Below are 14,792 nucleotides of genomic sequence, written 5' to 3'. Positions count from 1 at the left end.
GACACGGAGGATTCTGGTATATTTTAAAGGGCTATACATTGTAGTTATAGTTGGAACAGTAGCATTATTGTGCTAAGTACGATAAGCACCTTGCTGGAGCTTGGAAGGTACGGTGCCAAGTAATTCGGGTAGACTACTGGTCTTATTCTGTCCGTCACAACGCCCTGATCATTTCGCGTCCTGTTCGGAGTCCGGGAAAGGTTCTCTGATTATCTATGGTCAGGTTGGTTGTTATATACCTGCTTCGTTAGTGTTCAGAACTCATTGTTGGTAGCTTTGAAACGAGAGGATATCGTGATACTCTACTGATTAACAGCTATCTTCCCTCTCCCCAGGTTTTTACTTTATACAGGTGGTAGTTGCCAGTCCTCTGGGAGACTGTAAATAAACTGCTTGCCATTAGGAAGGTATAATGTTTTGTGTGTCCGGTCGGCTTGTCGCTGGTAAGAGGTAGCTCAAAGAACATTATAAGCCTCATACTTGTGCGTCCTTTTCACCTGTGCTTCCTAGAAGGTGGTTTCTAATTCTTTCTCGGCATGTTTTTTTATTATTATTATTATTATTATTATTATTATTATTATTATTATTATTATTTTTATTTATTTATTTTTTTTATGTAGGAGGGACACTGGCCAAGGGCAACAAAAATCCAATAAATAAAAAAAATGCCCACTGAAATGCCAATCCCATAAAAAGGGTCAAGGCAGTAGTCAAAAATTGACGGATAAGTGTCTTGAAATCTCTCTCTTGAAAGAATTGAAGTCATAGGAAGGTGGAAATACAGAAGCAGGCAGAGAGTTCCAGAGTTTACCAGAGAAAGGGATGAATGATTGAGAATACTGGTTAAATCTTGCGTTAGAGAGGTGGACAGAATAGGGGTGAGAGAAAGAAGAAAGTTTTGTGCAGCGAGGCCGCGACAGAAGGAGAGGCATGCAGTTAACAAGATCAGAAGAGCAGTTAGCATGAAAATAGCGGTAGAAGACAACTAGAGATGCAACATTGAGAGAGAGGCTGAAGACAGTCAGTTAGAGGAGAGGAGTTGATGAGACGAAAAGCTTTTGATTCCACCCTGTCTAGAAGAGCAGTATGCATGGAACCCCTCAGACATGTGAAGCATACTCCATACATGGACGGATAAGGCCCTTGTACAGAGTTAGCAGCGGGGGGAGGGTGAGAAAAACTGGCGGAGACGTCTCAGAATGCATAACTTCATAGAAGCTGTTTTAGCTAGAGATGAGATGTGAAGTTTCCAGTTCAGATTATAAGTAAAGGACAGACCAAGGATGTTCAGTGTAGAAGAGGGGGACAGTTGAGTGTCATTGAAGAAGAGGGGATAGTTGTCTGTCGAGTTGATAGATGGTGTGGTTGTGTCGAGTTGATAGATGGAGGAATTGAGTTTTTGAGGCATTAAACAATACCAAGTTTGCTCTGTCCCAATCAGAAATTTTAGAAAGATCAGAAGTCAAGCTTTCTATGGCTTCACTGCGTAAAATGTTTACCTCCTGAAGGGTTGGACTTCTATCAAAAGACGTGGAAAAGTGTAGGGAGGTATCATCAGCGTAGGAGTGGATAGGACAAAAAGTTTGGTTTAGAAGATCATTAATGAATAATAAGAAGAGAGTGGGTGACAGAACAGAACCCTGAGAAACACCACTGTAAATAGATTTAAAAGAACAGTGACCGTCTACCACAGCAGCAATAAAACGATGAGAAAGCAAACTAGAGAAGAAAGTACAGAGAGAAGGATAGAAGCCGTAGGAGGGTAGTTTGAAAATCAAAGCTTTGTGCCAGACTCTATCAAAAGCTTTTGATATGTCCAAGGCAACACCAAATCTCTAAAATAGGATGACGAAGACTCAGTAAGGAAAGTCAGAAGATCACCAGTAGAGCGGCCTTGACGTAACCCACACTGGCGATGAGATAGAAGGTTGTGCAGGGATAGATGTTTAAGAATCTTCCTGTTGAGGAAGGATTAAAGGTCAGAAAAAGGTCAAGAATGTTGGGCGTATCTCCAAGACGGTCAGGAATACGAGTAGGGTGTTGCACCAATTGCTCTAGGTCGTGGAGGATAGCAAAGTTGAAGGCTAGTTCACCAGGATGGTCAGTGAAGGGAGAGGAAAGCCAAAGCTGGTGGTGAACATTGAAGTCTCCAAGAGTGGAGATCTCTGCAAAAAGGAAAAAGGGTCAGAATGTGCTGATTCTGTAGTAGTAACCAGATGGTGGAAAACTCGGAAGATTCAAGAGCGTGGGCACGGGAGCAGGTTAAGTCATTGCGCACATAAAAGCAACATCCAGCTTTGGATCGAAAATGAGTATAGAGAAAGTAGGAGGGAACAGAAAAGGGGCTACTGTCAGTTGCCGCAGACACCTGAGGTTCAGTGAGGAAAAGATGAGGTTTAGAAGAGGAGAGGTGGTGTTCTACAGATTGAAAACTAGATCTTAGACCGCGAATGTTGCATAAGTTAATGAAGAAAAAGTTGAGGGGGGTGTCAAGACACTTAGGGTCGTCGACAGAAAGTCAGTCCGACGTGGGAACATTTATGGTCCCTTCCTCAGATGGGGACTCCGAGGATGGTGTAGGAGTCGCCATGGTAATTTTGAAATTTTTGAGTGAAGGGTGTGTGTGTTATTAAGTGCTTGTATTTTTGTGTGGAGGAAGAGAGTTGTCTTTAGAGGGCAGGCTGTGACTGCCCCCTTGTGTTGTGAGACACAAAGGGAAACGTTCAGTGAGGTCACAGCTGGGTTTAATGATAAGTTCACAGCACCCTCTGCGGTTTGTTTTATGTTTATTATATTCCCTTCTCGGTCAGTGGGTTAAACCAAGAAGCGATCTCAGCTTTGATAGTTTGGGATGACCAGGAAGGGCCTGGATTCGTTGTGTTTATGCCCGCACCAGAGTAGAAGATGCTAGTCTAGGGAAACCTCACCCGAGTGTGTGTGTGTCTGTGTGTGTGTGTGTGTAAATATATATATATATATATATATATATATATATATATATATATATATATATATATATATATATATATATATATATATATATATATATATATATATATATATATATATATATATATATATATATATCTGTCTTCCAGGATAGTGGAATCCAGAATCTGTCTTCCAGGATAGTGAAGATTGTGTATCCCAAGGCCGGCCTTAAAGATATCTAATTGAGCGTGGAAGGACGCTGTTGTGGGTGATAGTGGTAAATCATTGCATATTTGATCTTTTACGTTTTATATCAATTTTTGTGACTGTCTCGTATCGTATCGGTGAATCGTATGACGATGACTGTATGTGTGTATAAAAATATAAATATATATATATATATATATATATATATATATATATATATATATATATATATATATATATATATATATATATATATATATATATATATATATATATATATATATATATATATATATATATATATATATATATATATATATATATATATATATATATATATATATATATATATATATATATATATATATATATATATATATATATATATATATATATATATATATATATATATATATATATATATATATATATATATATATATATATATATATATATATATATATATATATATATATATATATATATATATATATATATATATATATATATATATACATATATACAGAAGCAGGAAGGGGGTTTCAGAGCTTACCAGAGAAAAGAATTCATGATTGAGAATACAGGTTAACTCTTGCGTTAGAGAGGTGGACAGAATAGATGTGAGAGAAAGAAGAAAGTCTTGTGCAGCGAGGCCGTGGAAGGAGGGGAGAAATGAAGTTAGCACAATCAGAAGAGCAGCTAGCATGGAAATAGTAATAGAAGATGGGAAGAAATGCAACATTGCAGAGATGAGAAAGAGGAGAGGAGTTGATAAAACGAAAAGTTTTCTTCAATCATTTTCAAAGAGCGGTATGAGTGGAAACCCCATATATGTGAAGAATAATCCATACATGGACAGATAAAGTCCCTATACAGAGTTAGCAGATGGGCTGGTGATAACAACTGCTGGAGACGACTCAGAACGTCTAACTTCATAGAAGCTCTTTTAGCTAGAGATGACATGTAGTTTCTGTTTAGATTATAAGTAAAGGACAGTCCTAGGATGTTCAGTGTGTAGAGGGGGACAGTTGAGTGTGACTGAAGAAGAGGGGATAGTTGTTAAGAATGTTGTATCGATTTCATAGATGGAGGAATTACTGAGGCAATGAACAATACTAAGTTTGCTCTGCCCCAATCAGAAATTTTAGAAAGATCAAAAGTCAGGCGTTTTGTGGCTTCCCTACATAAAGTGTTTTCTTTATGTAGGGTTGGACGTCCACTAAAAGATGTGGAAATGTGCAGGATGGTATCATCAGCGTAAATGCGGATCATTGATGAGTAAATATAATAGGAATAGAGTGGGTGACAAGACAGAACCCTTAGGTTAATAAATTTAGGAGAAGAACAGTGGGCGTTTAGCACAGCAATACAACAGTCAGAAAGAAAACTTGAGATGAAGTTAAAGAGAGAAGGATAAAAACCGTAGGAGGGTAGTTTGGAAATCAAAGTTTTGTGCCAGACTCTATCAAAAGTTTTTGATATGTCTAAGGCAACAGAAAAAGTTTCACCAAAATCCCTAAAAGTGGATGACCAAGACTCAGTAAGGAAAACCAAATCACCAGTAGAGCGGCGTTGACGGAACCCATACCGGCGATGAGATAAAATTTTTTTTGCAAACGAAGATTTCAGATTTTTGAACGAAGATTTCAGCTTTAGATGTAGATGAGAAGACAGTGGCCATTTTGAAATAAAGGAGGGAAAGATGAAAAAACAAAGTTATTGGAGATGTTTTTTGACTAGGTGTCAGAAGTCACGAAGAGAGTTAAAATTCTTAAAAGGGGATGGCCATGACTCAGTATGGAAAGCCAGAAAATCACCAGGTCTCGACAGAACTCTTACTTGAGATTACATAGAAGGTTGTGAAGTGATAGATGTTGAAGACTCTTCCTGAAGAGGATAGATTCATAAACTTTAGATAGGTAGGAAATCAAAGCAACAGGAATAGTTTGATGGATTAGAACGATCACCCTTTTTCAGAAACAACCTGAATGTAGGAAAACTTGTAGGAAGAAGGAAATGTAGGAAGAAGGAAAGGTAGATGCTGATACAAAAAGTTGAAAGTTTGACTAGGAAAATTGCCAGCACGGAGGCACCGTTTTCTTAAAAGCAATGGGAGAGACTCTATCCGGACCATAAGCCTTCCGAGGGTTTATACCAGCGAATGCATGAAATACATCACTGTGAAGAATTTTAGTGGGTAGCATGAAGTAGTCAGAGGGTGGAGGAGAGGGAAGAACAACTTAACCTGCTCTCGTGCCAACGCTTTTTAATCTTCTGAATTTTCCACATTGTGGCTACGACTAAAGCGTCACTCTCAAACTAAATTTATCTGTGATGGATAACCCTCACCTAACTCCTCTGGGTATAAAATTTTTTTTTTGGTCGCTTAACTTCCAAGGTGGAGGAATGTTCACCACAAGGTTTGGCTTTCCTCTTCCTTCACTGTCCATACAGGTGAATTACCCTCAAACTTTGCTATCCTCCATGATCTAGAGCAACTGGTGCAACACCCTGCTCGTATTCCTGACCGTCTTGGAGATACGCCCAACATTCTTGACCTATTCCTAACCTCTAATCTTTCTGCTTATGCTGTCACCCTATCTTCTCCATTGAGTTCCTCCAATCACAATCTCATATATGTATCTTGTCATATCGCTCCAATCCCTCCTCAGCATCCTCTAAGGCGGAGGTGCCTCTGGCGTTTTGCCTCTGCTAACTGGAGAGAGCTAAGCTGATTTTCCTTTAAATGCCTACTACTTCCGTGTCAAAGACCTGTCTCTGTGTACTAAGCGCATAACAGAGGTTATAGTGTCTGGCATGGAGGTGTACATTCCTCTCTTTTCTTGACCTAAACCTTCCAAACCTTGGTTTAATACAGCTTGTTCTAGTGCTAGACATGATAGAGAAGAGGCCCATAAAGGGTACTTGACCTTCATCACTTGAATCTCATGCACTTTATATTTCTCCCAGAAATCATGCCAAGTCTGTTCTTCATCTAGCTAAAAACTCCTTCATTAATAAAAAGTGTCAAAATCTTTCAAGTTCTATCTCTCTTTGTGACTTCTGGCACCTAGTCAAAAAACATCTCCAATAACTTTGCTTTTTCATCTTTCCTACCTGATGGCACAATTTCCATCTCATTTATTTCTAAAGCTGAACTCTTCGTTCAGACGTTTGCAAAGCTTTTTTCATCGCCAATATGGGTTCCGTCAAGGCCGCTCTACTGGTGATATGGCTTTCCTTACTGAGTCTTGGTCATCCACTTTTAGAGATTTTGGTGAAACTTTTGCAGTTGCCTTAGACATATCAAAGAACTTTTGAAAGAGTCTGGCACAAGACTTTGATTTCCAAACTACCCTCTTATGGCTTCTATCCTCTGTAACTCTATCTGACGTTTCCTTTCAAGTTTCCGTTGTATTGTTGCTGTGGTAGATGTCACTGTTCTTCTCTTAAATCTATTAACAGTTATTTTTCTCATGCTTATGTCCTGTCACCCACTCTCTCTATCATTCATCAATGATTAGCCAAACTTCTTGTCCTATTCACTGCTACGCTGATGATACCACCATGTACTTTTGCATTTTTTTTTTCATAGACATTCAGCCCTTCAGGAAGTAAACAATTCACGCAGGGAAGCCACAGAATGCCTGACTTCTGATTGGAGTAGAACAGACCTAGTATTGTTCAATGCCTCAAAAACCCAATTCTTCCATATATCAACTCGACACAGCCTTTCCAGAGAACTATCCCTCTCTTCTACACTGAACATCCTCTGTCTCCCCTTTGATTTTAATCTAAACTGGAAACTTCACATCTCATCTCTATCTAAAGCAGCTTCTATGAAGTTAGGCGTTCTGAGTCGTCTCCGCCGGTTTTTCTCACCCACCCCTTCTCCAGCTGCTCATTCAGTACAAGGGTCTTATCCGCCATCTACGAAAAATTATTCACATGTATAGGTGGGGGGGGTTCCATTCATACTGCTAATCTAGGCAAGGTGGAATCAAAAGATTTTCGTCTTATCAATTCCTCTCTTCTAACTGACTGTCTTCAGCCTCTTTCTCATTGCCACAATGTTGCAGCTCTTGATATCTTCTACTGCTTTTTCCCATGCTAACTGCTCTTCTGATCTTGCTTTCTTCTTACTTTCATCCCTATTATGTCCACTCTCTAATGCAAAAGTTAACCAGTATTCGCAATCATTCATCCCTTTGTCTGGTAAACCCTGGAACTCCCTGCCTGCTTTTATATTTCCTCCTTTCTAAGATGGAGGTTTCAAAACACTTATCCTTCAATTCTCGATGGTTATCGTGACGTCTCTTTTGGGACTAGCGCCTAAGTGGGATTTTTTTATTCGGGTTATGTTTCCCTTGGCCAGTGACCCTCTTGCATAAAAAAAAAAAAAGATTGAATAAGTAAAATAAATAAATAAATAAAAATAAATAAATAAATAAATAAATGAATAGATAGATAAATATAAAAAAAACCTAGCAACTCTTAAGGTTAAGGTATCACATTTGAAGAGGATGAGAAACACAGACTGAAACAAGAAAGATGTTGGAAATGAATAGCAAGTTACAAGAGACTGAAGATAGACAAAGAGTGTTGACAGACATGCCAGAAAGACTACGTGAAGTCAAGGCCAAAGTATAATAATATCAATTTTAATACTAAAATATTGTTTTCCACGGAAGTGTTGCAGAATAGCAAGTGTCTCTAGAGAAACGTCAAAATTTTACACCCAGTATTTAGTTTAAAGTGTATCAGAATGATGATAACTTACAAACACCCATCTCTCTTTCCATCTCACCTCAACCAATGTTTCCTCCTCAATTTAACATGAAGTCAATTAATCAAACTCAAGTTAATCCAACTTGAAATTCACATAGAAAAATAAGTTAATTGAAAATCTGGTTACCTAAAATCTCAAAAGTTCAATGCCCAGGGATGAAGTCCAGAAACTTAGTGGTGATGTCACTCAGCATAGGTCATTCACCAGTGTAATCACCAGTAAGCTCACTCATGAAGAGGAAAGACCTCTTTAATTGAAACTGTATACTTGTGATAAACCTAGAGAAATTGTCAGAACTTGCAGTAACATGACAACAACGGCAGGATATAAAGAAACCAGACGGCTCGTGCAGGCAAGTTATGTTAATGGAAAAGCAATAGCAACAGCTTATATTAATGGAATAATGGAGTGTCCATTCTTGAAGGGTGATGATGTTGATGGTTTTGATAACTTCTCTATCATGCTCATACATGTCTTAATGCATTATGTTACAGCCGACAATCCTTAACCAGAGAAAGGCGACAAAGAAAACTCTTAAATAAAATATGCTTACAATTTCAGATTTGGGAAATGCTCGTAAGATTTGTGGTGAATCGAAAATTACAAGATGATACTTTACCTGCCCCTCGAAAGGGGCCTTTCAGACTACACATCACTACTTTCCAAAACAGATTACAGATAACTTTTGCAAACACTTCACCACTCACAACAGAAAACTCTAACACCTCCACCACTTCACCACTCAAAACGGTATATATACACTTAATCCCTTCAAGCACTTCCCCACTACTGAACAGAAAGTTGTGCATACGTATCTAGTGATCCTCTGAAATAAATATTATATAACTGTTATAATCATCAAAGATTGTCACGAGAACGTTGCACACCAAGGAGGTGAACATATCCTGTGCTTACTAAGGGAAAGGTACTGAATTACACTGTGTAACAAAATCTCACATTTGTCTTGTTCTTGGCCTCTAACCATAATTTTTCCAGTTATTTCCATCTAAACAAAATATGAAAAAAAAGTTATTTTGATCCTAAAACTTTGCTTTTGTGGTTAGAACAATGAATTTACATTTTTGCCTTATTTCTTTATAGTATGGGTTATTGTTGGTTTTCATGCCAGGTAATGACATTTGTAAAATCTCAATTGCTTATGTAACTGCTTTTGAAATGTTGCAAATAAGTTAAAACAATGAAAGAAAGAATATAAAATGTTCTAAAGATTTTTATTTTTCATTTTAATAAGATAATTCTTGAACTGACCAGATCTAGCAAGAAATCTATCATATGTAGAAGAATTTGCTTACATTTCAGAAACCTTCTCAAATCTTTCAGAATGTTCTATCAGACACTTTTAAAAGTTTCTAGAACACTTTAGAACATTCTGCTCAAAGTAAACATTTCCAGAATATTCTAGAACTTTATAGAATGAATTAAATATATGTATAAGTATCAAGAATTTTCTAGTCTACAAGAATTTTCTAGAATGATTCAGAATATTCTAAATTAGGTTCAAGAATATTCTAGAAAGACTGAAAACATTCTGGAACACATTCTAGAAAGAATAAGAATATTCTAGAGTACTGCTTGACAATATAAAAAGTAGGGACTTGCAGACCACCAATCAGTTCTGCTTTAGCTGCCTGAGAAGACACATCACAAGAGGTGAAATGACATCAAGAGGCTGCAATCATTTTCCAGATGCATTCTGCTACATATGTGCTCAATTTTAGACAAGAGCAAAGAAGTTCTTTGTGACAGCATCTGGAAAAATGTGTGAAGCTTACAAAGCATATTTTGCTGTGCCAGTTGAGGACAAAGACAAGACCTGGGCATCTAATTTTGTTTGTGAGTATTGTAGGAAAAAAATAAAAATAGAATATAAAATAGCTTTTAGTTTTTCAAGAGTAAAATCGAATTAAGAATTAAGAATACAAATGAAATGAACTTAACAGAAACTCATACTTTTGTTCTTTTACAGGATGGTATAGAGCGAAAAACAGAACCATGAAATTTTTTATTGCTAGAATATGGCGCGAAGCTACTGATCACTCAACCGACTGCTTTTTCTGGATGCTTCCAAACGCCGATCTGGGAAAAAATCCATCTGTTGTTTTCTATCCAGACATTCCATCTTCCATTACACCAGTATCACACAATGCTAACCTTCCTCTACCAGCTCCTCCAGAAAAAAGTCACCTGTCCATATCCTAGATAAGTGGTTTTTAACGTTTTTCAGTGTATGCACCCCAGTCACTTATCAGCAGTCACTTCTCGCACCCCCTGAATTGCTGAAAAAAAAAGCTAAAATACAAAGTTGGTGTGCTGTGCATTAATAACAAAAATCACTTTTCCTTTTTTAATCTTCATTCACAAAGCTCACAGAACACTGCAGTAGCAAAATTAATAATAATTATTATTATTTTTTGCTGAAAAAAAAATAATATCGCGTATATAAAACTATATAAAACTCCTTAGGAGCTGGCCTCGCATCCCTGGTTAAGAACCACTGTCCTAGATGCTCACCTCGACAACTTTAAGGATAATATGGGAGCTTATTCAGAGGAACAAGCGGAGCGCTTCCACCAAAATATAATGAACTTTGAACAGATATATCAGGGATCCTTCAATGAAAACATGATAGGAGACAACATTTGGGGGCTCATACGTGAAAGTGATTTGTTGTATTCATGGAAATCAAGAAAAATTGTTTATTTTTAATTCTAAAAATTAGTTTCAGAAGTTTTAAAATAAATTTGTGTCATTTGAATTTGGTCTGTCTCAAAAATGGAGAATTTGGTGAATTTTAGCTATTTTGGGGCAAAAAAAAAATAAAAAAAAACTCAAAAGCAAAGTTTAACAGGAATAATTGACATTTTCTATTCTTTTGCAATGAAAAGAGTTGGAAAATAACACTTGCTTGTCAAAGAGTCAAAGACAAAAATCGTGTTACATAATGTTATCAAAGGTACTACAACACTACGTTAGGTGATAGGAGAGTATGTTAAATGTCGCAGGTATCAGGTGCCTGTTATGCAAATGTCCAACCATCCTGATGACAGAGTGTGCTCATGAGAACCACCAACGTTTACCAACACAGGTGTAGATTGTTTTAGTCTATTCTGGACCAGGAGAGGACGAGGTATGTTAAACGCTATGGTGTACTTTCACATGTCTCACAGTGAAAGCTGTACACATTAAAATAGTTGAATCCATGTCCACAGATTCTTTCATTAGTGTTCTTGGAATTTATAGCTAGGAGAGGACAAGTGAAACCCATACACTGTGACAGAGGTACTAACTTTGTAGGAGTTGAGAAAGAGTTGAAGAAAAAAATAAATAAATAAATAAAGGAGTGGAATCAGTCACACATACATGATGCACATGCAAAATGTTTATTGGAATTTTAACCCCTTAACACGAATTTCACTTTAGTGGTGTCAGGAAAAGGTAAGAACCATACTAAAGATACTGGATGGAGCTATGAAAGAACAAATCCTTAATGTTGAAGCTTTGAACGTATTAATGTGTGAAGTAGAAGCGGTTATCAATAGCCATACCATATTCAGTATTTCGGATGACTGTAATGATCCAAACCCACTAATGCCTCACCATCTTCTCCCACTTAGAGGGGGACCTTATATAGGAAGTTACTTCAGAGGATATATATATATATATATATATATATATATATATATATATATATATATATATATATATATATATATATATATATATATATATATATATATATATATATATATATATATATATATATATATATATATATATATATATATATATATATATATATATATATATACACACACACACAGGTGGTCGTCGACTTACGACCTATGCGACTTACCACTGACCGTATTTACGATCTCTTCCGTATGACAGCTTTGGTCAGTCTGTGGCGCTGCCAGGAGGCTGGGGGTAAGAGCTGGGACACTCACATCATTCCCCTGGCCATACAAAGCTCTCAGCACAGCACACTTCCTCCTGTTAGTTTGTCTTTCACTTTGGAAATTTTCAAAAATATCACTCCAAGATGTCTACCAAAAGGAAAATATCATTGTCTACTTCTCTCTCTCTCTTTGGAAATTTTCAAAAATATCACCCCAAGATGTCTACCAAAAGGAAAATATAATTGTCTACTTCTCTCTCTCTCTCTCTCTCTCTCTCTCTCTCTCTCTGTGAAAGTAAGAACAATCATGAGGATTGCTAAATAGAGTGAGACTGATTGTAAATGAAAATGGAGTTATACAAGAGTGAAAAAGGATGAAGCGAAAATGACACAGCACGAATGAGGGGGAGAGAGAGCGAGGGATCACCTTGTCCCTTATGGGGGGAGGAGGGGGAGGGTTACAAGGAGAGAAGTTTGAGACAAGACGAAAGAGGAATGAAGAGGAAAGAAAAAATGGGGAGGGAGGGAAATAACCGGGAAAGAGAGTACATGGGATAAAGAAATGGAGGAAGGGTGAGAGAAGTTGATAGGAGGATGGGAAGAAAGTAGAAAGAATAAACATAAGCAGCAAAGGTGAGGAGTGAGTGAAGACTAGAGGGAGAGGAAACATTGAGAAATAAGTATTCTCTTTTCCTGTCCTCTACTCTTTTTCGCTTTTCCTCCATCCGTTCCGTTTGCATTTATGCCCCTTCCATCCATTTTCATTCTCATTCGGTTTCAGTCTATAAAGATGATTGTAATATCATTAAACATAAGGTAATTATAACATAGGTCGACTTATGACCAGATCGACTTACGACTGGTCTGTCGGAACTGATCGCAGTCCAAGTCGACAACTACCTTTATGGGTAGTGTGTGTGTATATATATATATATATATATATATATATATATATATATATATATATATATATATATATATATATATATATATATATATATATATATATATATATATATATATATATATATATATATACTCGTATATATAGTTAAAGCTAGGGCAAAGGAACCAGAAAAAAAGTGTTAGAGGATGAGACTAAATTGTTTGAGAGCAGAACACTTGGAATAAAGGTAAAGATATTATCATATGAAAGGACAGTAATGCCTTCTGCACTGTATTTTGCTGAGTCTGGGAGCATGATAGTATCAGATTAGAGATTGAATATAATGGAAATATGATGTCTAAGGAGTATATGTGAAATAACTCGGATGGTCAAAGTCAGAACTGAGGAAGTGAGAAGGAGAAACGGATGGTGCGAGAGACTTGACATGATGGAAAGAGTACTGTGTGATGAGATGATCTGGACATGTTGAAAGAATGGAGAAATAATACAGTAGTGAAGAAAATGTTAAAATGAAGGTGTAAGAGAAGTGAACTTGCGAGGCAGGCCATGTAAGAGATGGGTAGATAGTGTGAAGGGAAGAGAACAGACACATGTGCATAGTAGAATGAATGCATATAACATAAGTGAACAGAGAGCAGTTGTGAGTGGGTGATGTATAACTCGGAACTACGACCTCCGAAGGAGGCACCACACATTAATAGTCTTAGAAAGATATGAGGCAAGGTTACTTGCTATGATGGATAATTTTTCTGGACCAGACTGTCTTAACTGTGCGGCTGCTCCCGGTAAAGTTAGTGCAGGAGTATTTTCTTTTCTCAGTTAAGGACCAGGGACTAAGTGGGTGGTGTGAATGAGTATGAATGTGAAAGCTGTGTGTTTTACCTTGGCCTCTCTTTTGGGAGAGACAGCTTTCGACAGTCTTGGTATATGTATGTATGTATGTATAGATTTATCACTAAGAACATAGGAGTTCTTTTCTTTCAATCGCTTTGTTGTTAGGCGAGTATTACATTTTTTTTTTCTATTTTCATAATGTACTAAATTTGCTGAGCATCTTTCTTTCCTCTATCAGGCCATGCTTTACGCTGAGATAAACATTTCGCCACCATCTTTGAACCTCTTTGCCCACCGGCAAACTGTCCTCTCTCAAACTCCAGTACTACTTATTGTTTCTTTAGTTGCTTTTATTCCTCAGCACAAGGTAACCACATAAGCAATTTCGTGAACATTTGTAGGCGGTTTAGCAATCATTAGCGGGTGACATAGAAAGATACACAACAGTAATTTGCGGATGTCAACTCAGGAATGCACGTATGAAAACATCTTTTTACTCATTTGTTAAATTTACAATAAACCTTAAATGTTAACTGTCTGTCTTGAGTTGCCATATGTTATCAGTGCCTCGCTTTCCCATGAAACCGAATGAAATTAGTTGAATGGCACGCCGGATGTTGAAACCGACAAAGGATTTTGTCATCTTTTATGGTATTGACTGATATAAAATCAAAGAGTAAATGGCCCGATTTTATTGATGACTAATAACTTCAGATTAGTGATCAATAATGACACCATTCTTTTCATTACCTGCATATGACGTTTTACAGTAAGGAAAGCTGGGTATGGACTTGTACTCAGTAGAGAATTTAATGCTCCTTCCATATTCCAGGTACCCCATTCAGTTCCGTGCACTTTGCCATGGTCGACCAATTCTTCCATGTTGTTAATAGCAGGTGATTTGCCCTGAACCACCAAGTGAGAGATGAGGGAAGACATATATGCTGCTCTTAATGTTAAGCAAACGATCAACCACATCCCAACTAGAGCCTGCGAAATAAAATTAAATGTGTTTGTGTGTGTATATATATATATATATATATATATATATATATATATATATATATATATATATATATATATATATATATATATATATATATATATATATATATATATATATCAGTCTCAAGAATTACTTTTATCATAAATATGTATATTCACTATTTCACATATTTATCCCACGTGTACCATAGCCAGCTGCGCCT

Source organism: Scylla paramamosain, chromosome 33 (assembly GCF_035594125.1).
Source record: "Scylla paramamosain isolate STU-SP2022 chromosome 33, ASM3559412v1, whole genome shotgun sequence".
Taxonomy (NCBI): Eukaryota; Metazoa; Arthropoda; class Malacostraca; order Decapoda; family Portunidae; genus Scylla; species Scylla paramamosain.
The sequence above is the reverse complement of the archived record's forward strand: the minus strand, read 5'-3'. Positions refer to the sequence as shown.